This window comes from Dipodomys spectabilis, unplaced genomic scaffold, assembly GCF_019054845.1.
Source record: "Dipodomys spectabilis isolate Male_0828 unplaced genomic scaffold, ASM1905484v1 ptg000783l, whole genome shotgun sequence".
Lineage (NCBI taxonomy): Eukaryota > Metazoa > Chordata > Mammalia > Rodentia > Heteromyidae > Dipodomys > Dipodomys spectabilis.
The window spans coordinates 25,854,078-25,863,568 of NW_024871460.1; the positions used below are offsets into that span (position 1 = coordinate 25,854,078).

At 39.8% G+C, this 9,491-nt stretch overlaps 1 pseudogene; it reads right to left on the minus strand.

The window, feature by feature from the left end:
* Positions 1-2,457: 2,457 nt before the first annotated feature.
* On the minus strand, positions 2,458-3,340 carry LOC122102300 (annotated as a pseudogene).
* Between the last annotated feature and the right edge of the window lie 6,151 nt (positions 3,341-9,491).

Here is a 9,491-nt window from a genome sequence, read left to right on the forward strand (position 1 = left end):
CCAAACTCTGTCTGGCTTTTTAGTAGTTAATTGGAGATAAGAGACTCAAAAATGTCCCTGTCCCAGGGACATTTGATCCTCAGATCTCAACCTCAGAGTATTTGATTACAGGTAGGAGCCACTGGCATCTACCTGTTTAGTTATATCTCTTTGGACAATAGTCATAATGATTTCTGTTTAGTGACAGAATAATATTTAAAGTGAGACTTTAAAAAATAACTTGTTATTCAAATTAGAGAAGTGAAGATGACCTAAATAAGAAAATGAAATTCCACAAATGTATAATGCTAAGTTAAAAAATGAAAGTGGTTCAGAGAGTCATACTGCTGAATGCCTTTGCATTGCTATGACTAGTCTTCTCCAGCTCTGATGGCCCCATGAAAACAAGAAGAACATTAGAAAGATAATAACTTCCCTGGCTCTTTCATTCCGCTAAAAGATATGGAAGTGAGAAAACACATTTGAAAACATAAATGGAAGTGATCCAAACAGGTGTCAAGATACGAAATCTTCATTTTATGATCTATTTAGTCACAACTCATCAATAATGATATCTGGGTCATTTGGGTACAACAAGTTGAGTTCCTTCCCCTTAGTAAGATCTGAATTAAATCTTTAATTTGAAGATAGAGAAGCTTACAAATGTAAACATAAAGAGCCTAGCCTGCACTGTGAAATAAACTATAATGACTTTATTGGCAATTGACTTACTAATAGATGCATTAGTTCAGCACACAATCCAGTACACCTGGGGTCTGTCATCTTCGTGCTGACTGCAGAAGATACAGTGATGAGGAGAGCAGAGCCACTATGGCTGATGTCATACCAGATGCGCAGCAATAGCTGGGGGGGGGGGGGTCAGGAGGAGTCAAATAGACAGCAATCAGGGAGTTTCCTGAGCTTGGCTCTCTGGGTCAGATTGCAATTGCATAGTCCCAGTGAGAAGGTCAAGATTGTTGTGCTTTATGAGTCACAGTGAGAACACTGAGAAGAACTGCTTGTTGTAGACTACAGTTCCATCCTCTTTCAGGAGCAGCAAATCCACGGGCCAGCATCTGACACCAAACTGAGGCGTCTGCTCCTCTTTTGGTCTGTCAGCAGATTTTGTTATTTCTTTTTCAGGAAGTAGTCCCAATCCATTGAAGTTGCACTTACTCCTCAAGGCCACCTCTCTTCTGCAGGGTGTCATTATGTCTCAGCAGGGCTACTGAAAGCTCTTTCTTTTGTGTGTTGTAACCAGGGCCTTTCTAATCCTTTTGTGTTAGTCATCTTTCTGTCACCATGAGAGAATACCTGAGATAGTTGACCTCATGGGGGAAGGTTTGTTTGGACCCATAATTTCAGAGGTTACACTCCATGGCCCTATAACTTAGACCAGCAGCAAGGGAGAATTTGATGACAGAGAGTGTGTATTGGAAGATGCAGGCAGATCTTATAGTGGGCAGAAGGCAAGAGAGAGGGGAAGAGACCTGGGACCCAACATCAAATGTCATATGCCTCCAGGACCTAATTTCCTTTCCAAGGTCCCACCATCATAAAGGTTCTACCACCTTTCTGCAGTCATATCTGCTGGGAACCAAGCTCTCAACACATGAGCCTATGGGAGATATTTAAGATCCAAATGTAAGACACCCTTGAAGCAGAGCTAGAGTAAAGCAATATGTTGTCACTCACATTGGTAGTCAAGTACTCAGGAGGCTGAGATCCAGAAGACTGTGGTTCAAAGCTAGCCTAGGCAGAAGATGGAGTCTATGAGATTCCATCTTCAAAATAACCAGCAAGCTGTTTGGCTAGAGATGTGGTTCAAATTCATGGCCTAGAGTTCAAACCCTGGTACCAGTAAAGAGAGGGGGAGGGAAGGAGAGGAGTCAGAGGGAAGGATGGAGTAAGAGGGTAGGGAGAGAGACAGAGAGAAGGGGAGAGAGAGAGAGAAGGAGGAGGAGGAGAGGGAGGGAGGAAGAGAGGGAAGTTTTCAAATTTTAAAAATTAAAATAAGGCTTGGCTATTTTACCTTTTTAAAGAAAATACTTTATTATGCATCATTATAAAAAGGCACCAATCGACTAGATCCATACTTGTTTGAAAATAATACATTGAAATTTATTAATTAAACAGTATGTGGACACCCTGTTCTCACAGAAATGGAAAGATGCTGTAAGTTCTCTAAGTATTGTACAGTCTGAAAAACACCAACAAAAAGTTGGGGGGGATAAAAAAAACCACATGATATTGGAAAACAGCTCACATTATGAATAATCTACCAAAAAACATTAAGGAAAGAAAGAAAGAAAGAAGAGAACCCTTTGTTTCTACAGTAGCTCTGAGTTTATATTCTTGTAATGATGGTATTCCATTGAAAACATCAGTAACAGGAAGCTTCATTTGAGCAAGCCTGTATGCAAATATTAATAAAAAATATATATAATCATGCCATTCAATCTTGCCATCATCCAGCAATCATGACAACGTTTGGGAGAAGTGTTTTACTTGCAAAGCGGGTGAAGCAGTAAGCTTGGCCTGAAGCTCCATCTCAGCAGCCGGTTTGAGTGCAACATCCACTAGAAGCTGAAATCCACTAAAATCCTGGAGTAGGGGGCAGGGAGGAGTATTGGAAAGACCACTCTGTGTGTGTGTGTGTGTGTGTGTGTGTGTGTGTGTGTGTGTGTGTGTGTGGGTGTGTGTACTTTTACAAGCATCTTCTGGGTACATGAGTGCGGTGTCTGTGCTGGCTCCGATCGGCTGGATATCTGTGCTATGTCCCACACCAATTGGCTGGCAGAGAGCGAGAGGCCCGTCTTTCAATGCACTCACAGTGGTATGGCAGATCACGGATGGACGAGCCAAAACTGATCCCGGGGATGTGGGTTTCGGAGACAGTGATCTCCCTACCAGGGTTGGGTTAGGTCCAGCAGTGCAGGAATGAAATGGGCTTTCCTCGAGAGCTGGCATGAGGTTTTCGATGCCCATGGCAACCTCCACGGAGCTGGCTTCAGACATTTTGGCCCCACAGCTGGAGACGGTGAACTGACTGGGATCTTTGCCTTCTTCCTCAGCACGTCTGGAAGGAGCCTGCGGCGGGCATTGATGAACCAGTTACACACTTGGAGTGTGGATGGGTGTGTCTGGTGGGTCAGTCAATGCTTTTCTTGCTCAGAAGGATAGGCATTGTATCCGTGCTCATAGAGCCAGCCTCGAAGAATCTGAACAGACGCCCTGGGTAGGTTGTCCGCCTTCTCCTCTTGCCTGAGCCAGTTGAGGAAGAGAGGTCCCGGGAGGTGTCCGTGCTGTCCTCCTCTTCAGTCTCACTGCCAGATGCTGCAACACCTTTCTTGCTTTTCATTCTGGAACTCTCCTCTGAGATCGAGGGGATCCTGGGGTCTCGAGGGGCCAGGAGTGAAGCCACAGGAGGACAAGTGATGGTCCTCTCTCACCGCCGACTCCCAGGACGTGCTGCAGCCGTAATTGCTACACAAGGCTCTCGGATCCCAGGCGCCTACTTCTGGGGCGGAATTCAAGGGACACTTAGCTTCCTCAGGTGGGGATCTTCCCACCCCGCTCCTTTACCCCTTGTTCCCGAAGGGCGCACCTCGGCACTGTCAGAGTCTGGGCTAGTTTAATTTGATGGTTCATGCCTGTAATCCTAGCTATTCAGAAAGCTGAGATCTGCGGCCTGTAGTTCAAAGCCAGCCCAAGGCAAGAAAGTCCATCAGATTCTTATACCCAATTACTCAACAAAAAGACATAAGTAGAGCTGTGGTTCAAGTGATAGAGTATCAGCCTTGAGCAAAAAAAACAAAAACAAAAAACTTTCAGGGACATCTCCCAGGCCCTGAGTTCAAGCCTCATGTCAGGCATACTGAAGTGCGTATGTACAAACACACACACACACACACACACACACACACAATGCAAATAAAACATGTAATTCTCTAAGAATTTTTACATTCCTCACAAAAGGAAATCCCAATCTTCCCAAGACCTAACAAAGTTCAGCCCCTGCCCCCGGCCCTCCATCCTTCTCTTCCACCTTTCTGATCCCTCCCACTGTGGTCTTATTTTAAACCTTCAACACTTGTTACCAGGTAGGTAAAAATTTCTCAAAATATTTTCCTTTAACCAGTCTCTTCTCACTGTATTCTATTCCTTCATATACATTTCCCTCAAAATCAAATTCAATTGATAAATTTGTGTTGAGTCCTATGGCTTAAAATGTATAACTATCTTAGCATGTTATATTACATTCTTCATTAGCAACTGCAGTGTGGCAGTAGCCACACTGACCCTTCATTTCTCAGAACTCATCATGCTTTCTACTCCAAAGCCTGGATTCTTTCTCTCTGAGCTCTTCAAACAATTCTCTTGATCTCCTCTTCAGGTTTCAGCTCAAATGTTGCCTCTACCCTGAGGTCCACCCTCAACACTCTATGTCAAGTTGCCTCTCAAGGCTGTACTCTGGTATTTCGCTCTCTTGACCTGTGTGATGGTGCACATCATAGGTTGCAATTTGCCTTTCTTTATCCTCTCCTCTCCAGTATTTCAGCCCCACAATTAGATGCCCAGTGTACCTCACACATTGCCTTACTCACACAATTTTATAGAGTACCTAGGGTATAACATAATGCAGGCATTAAAGCTATTTTTAATTGAATGAAGATGTGAAAAATATAGGACCAATTTGGGTTGCTGATTGTTGTAAAATGAAATTGTAATGGTATATAAGTAGGTGGAACTAATACTTACTCTGGGATCAGTGATGGCAGGGGAAGATAAAGCAAGGATTAACTAGGACAACGTGGGGAAGTGGGGAAGGAAAGCAAAGGTATTGCTGGTCACTAAGGAGTCAGGATTGTGCCACACAGGCATGAGGAATTGCCTGGCCTTAACCTAATGAGTTCCACTTTCCAAGACTTACATAGAGAATAGCAAGAATTCTTGGAGGGCAGTGTATGAGATTAAAATTGCAGTTGCTAATAAAGAGTATAATATAACATGCTAAGATAGTTATACATTTTAAGCCATAGGACTCAACACAAATTTATCAATTGAATTTGATTTTGAGGGAAATGTATATGAAGGGATAGAATACAGTGAGAAGAGACTGGTTAATGGAAAATATTTTGAGAAGATTTTTACCTACCTAGTAACAAGTGTTGAAGGTTTAAAATAAGACCACAGTGGGAGGGATCAGTAAGAATGACTGAAAAGAGACAAATTACTGAAACAGAAGGGAATGGAGTGATGGCCTGTGGGGAGCAAGCTGAGAATAAAAATACAGAGATGAGTTTCTAATTTACAGGACTGATGTGGATGATATTCAGCCATCAACTTAAGAATAAAGAGGAAAAGTAACTTGAAGCCACAAGTTCAAGACATAAATTCATTTGGCAGGGGAGGAGGGTCTGGTCATGGGGCCTGAACTCTGGGCCTGGACGCTGTCCCTCAGCTCTTCAGCTCAACGCTAGCACTCTACCACTTGAGCCACAGCGCCACTTCTGGCTTTTTTCTTTTTGCTTATGTGGTGCTGAGGAATCGAACCCAGGGCCTCAGGCATGCAAAGCAAGCACTCTACCACTGAGCCACCTTCCCAGCCCCTTAAGACAAAAATTCTGTATTGTATTTTAGGATATTTTCTCAAATACGCTGCAGATGATTATTTCAAAGAAGCTCCCAGTAACCGAGAAGAAATTCAGAAGTGAACGCTCTGCTAGATTTGCATCTCCTAATTGCTACTTTTAATGGAATTTTGCAAGGCAGCAGCATATGCATATCAAGATACTTATTTATCACTGGATGTGAATGAAGCCTAGCTTGCTTTCATGTCAAGATACATCATACATTTTCACAGTCAACAGATGTTTTTCTATATCATATTTCCAATGGCTTTACAGGATACTATGGACACATCCCATTTTACTTCACTGGTTCCCCATTGTGGAGTGATTAGTGGTTTTCACCTTTTCTGTTATACCATTCCTCAACCTAGATCCAAGGGAATATAACTCAACATACAGATGAGATACCTGCACACCCATTTTTATAGCAATAATAAAAAGTGTAGAACCAGCCTAAGTGCTCATTAGCCAATAAATGGGTAAAGAAAACATGGTATATATACATGACAGAGTACCATTCAGTCATAAAGAAGAATAAAATTATGACATTTATGCAGGAAGAGGAAACTAGAGACCACCATGTTATACTGAATAAACTACATCTTAAAGGATAGCAATCACCTACTCTTTCTCATATGTGGAATCTAGGCCTTAAAATTGAATGGCAAAAATGTAAAATCATTTTTGTTAGGAAGTGGATATTAACAAGATGGGAGGGGATGAAAGGAGATGGAGAAAGGCAATGAATATCGTCAAAATACACACCTTGATGAAAATAGAAGAGTGAAACCTGTCAAAACTTTAAGAAGGAGGAGAGGGATGAAGAAAATATTAGAAAACATGCATGCATTTAAGCATGAAAGCATTTTATACATGTATGGTCATATCATCATGAAACATTTCATTGGCATAATACATGCACATATAATGTAAATAAAACAAGGGGAGAAAATGTTCCAAGCTCATTTTGAGCATACTAAAAATTCAAAACCCAAGAGGTCTTCATAAATCTTCCTCATACATTTTATATCTAAGGCATTTTTTTACATTCTGCACACTTCCTAAAGCCTATAAAAATTCTTTATAAATATTAATATTTTCAGTCCTCACAACTCTGCAAGTAGATAATACCAGTTCACAGGTGAGAAAATGAAGAGTTAAAGGCAATAAGTGGTCTGTGCAGGTTAATATTTGCAAGGATTCCATCACAGTGTAAAAATTAGTACTCAGTCACTACTCTATGGGGCTTCTCAAATAGCATCTGGAAAACATTGTTCTGAAAATCAAGAGAGTATGGGAACTAAATATCAAATTTTGTAAATCATCAACATCCCATGAATAGGTTTTTGAAGCTGCCTCTTGATCAGAACTACCCCCAAAGTCCCTGAGCTCAGTCTGCTGAAGAATTCCTCTTCAAACAATGAAATCAAAATCTGGTGAAGGGAAGAAAGTGACCAATGATGGACAGAGCTTAAAACTGTCATCGGTGATGTTAATAGGCAGTGGGTTCATTTCAAGATATAATAACTTATAAAATTTTACATTTAATATTTGCAGCTTGTGATGTATACATTTATAAAACACATGCAATGTTATATGTATATAGTACATTATGGAATGCAGTGATTAATTCAAGATACTTAATATGAATATCCTTTCAAACATTTCAGTTTTTGGTGATGAGACTATTATAAGAACCTTCAATCAAAGACAATTGAGGCTATGCATGGTGGTATATGCCTATTATTCCAGCACTTAGGAAGCAAAGGCAAGAAGATCTCTAACTCAAGGGTAGACGGGGCTACATAGCAAGATATTGTCTCCTTCCATGCACTCATCCCCAAAAGAGCCATTGAGCTTGAGAACTTGAATGAAACTTCCAAAAGCAACACAGAGAATGAGAAGAGAAAAACCATTAGAAACATCTCAGTTTCTTCAAACCCATTAGTTCTGCCTGGGTAGAGGTGAAAGAATTTCAAGAGAGGCAAATCAGCAGTAGCAGACAATAAAGTTTGAAGCTAGCAAGAAGACGTGTTTCTGGGGGTTCTGTAGGAAAGAATTGTAATGCCGATGCATACATAGAAACTAACACACACCCATATTTATCACTTATTACTTATTATTATCATTATCATTTATCAAGTTTTAGTCACAATCTCAGGTTGATAGTGATGAAAGGTGTCAATCTTTGGCTTGCCATTTGCTTCTTACTAGGCAATTCAGGGTTGTGCTGTTTCTACATTGCTCTCTCTCCTCAGTCTGGTTAGTTCATTTCCATATCCTATATTGGTTCATTCTGACAAAGTTGTTTATAGCCTGGTAGAAATATTGCGAAGGATATTTTCAGTTCAGTGTAGTGACTTTCTGCTGTTTGGTTCAGCTTTGCAGATTTCAAACACAGTATATTTTGATATATTAAATCATGTTTAATTTAATAATGTAGCACTATGTATGTAAATCACAAATTATGCTGAATATTGCACTAATTAAGCAATTATGATACAATGTTAATCTCTTTTCTAACATTTTATGGAAAAATATCATTTCAACTTTATTCACCAGAATATTCAGCATCAATATCTTTATCATCATTAGAAAACTTTAGGTCCTGTATTCCAAAGGCAGACGATATTCATTTCTGATTTTAAACAGATTTTCAAACAATGTATAAGGCAGTGTCTACAACTAAAATGTCAAAACAGATCTTTCATTTTTCTTTCCTAAAAGATATATAAAATACAACCACTTAGAATTCGAATCTTTTGAAATTTATATTGTGAAATGCACATTTTGATGTATGCCTTTTTTAAGTTCATTTGGATAGATCCTTTTGTAATAAACTGTGATAAGGGTGTGAATGGATTGATTACCATTGCTACATTATAGTTAATATATTAAATATCAGTAAACCTAAACAATCATTAACACAACCAAGGATCATAGAGCTTTGGTTGTATTTCATTTCCAGGGCAACCATGTGTCTTTAGGGTTTATGGAGATTTCTTTTCCACATTGCCTTTGCCATCAAAGACTTAACTGTGTCGTTCCTATAGTTTAAAAAAATCTGCTTTGTGGTATTTATGTATTATTTATTTAGTTTTATTTGGTAACATTCCTTGTGGAAGCCTACATTTTTCCTTTTGTATCTTGAAAAAACTGTTCTAGTTCATCCAGGAAAGCTCAGGATCCTGAGTTGCTCTCTTCTTCTTTCTTCTCTCTCTTTTGGGTGGCTCATTCTTTATTATTTACTTCCTTGTTCCCATATTCTGCTCTTTTTTTCCCTCCTTGTTAAAACTGCAAAAGGAAATATCCACCATAGGCTCATATATCCAGTGCTTTTCTTTATCTGGTGGTACTATTCTTGGAGGTTCTAGAAACTTCAAGAAGTGAGACCTACTTGGAGGAAGTAGGTCAATGAAGGAATGAATGTCTTTCAAGGTTATACTTGGTATGCAGTCTCACTCTTGTGGTCTGCATCTTGTTTGCCATGAGGAGAAGTAGTTCCTCTGCCAGCAGATCCCTCCGCCATGATTTTTGTCCATGTATATGGGACTAAGCATCTTTTAAGTCAACCCTCTGATAGACTGAGCCAAAATAAATCATTCTTCCTTTAAGTTATTCTCTCAAAATTTGGTCACAGCTACGATGAATGATCAAAAAATGATGAATACAGCCTTCTCTAAGAAACAACACACAGGATGCTATATAAAGAGACCTTCATCCCACTCAGCCTCACTAATCCATAGTTTGGCAGGGTATAGAGATTATCAGGTTTCTTTTATACAATTTGAAGGCTATTGCTTTCCAGCTTCCAATTTTACTGTGTGAGCTGTGTCTTCCCTATTTGTGATCTTCTGCATGTAATATTATAGATTTCTT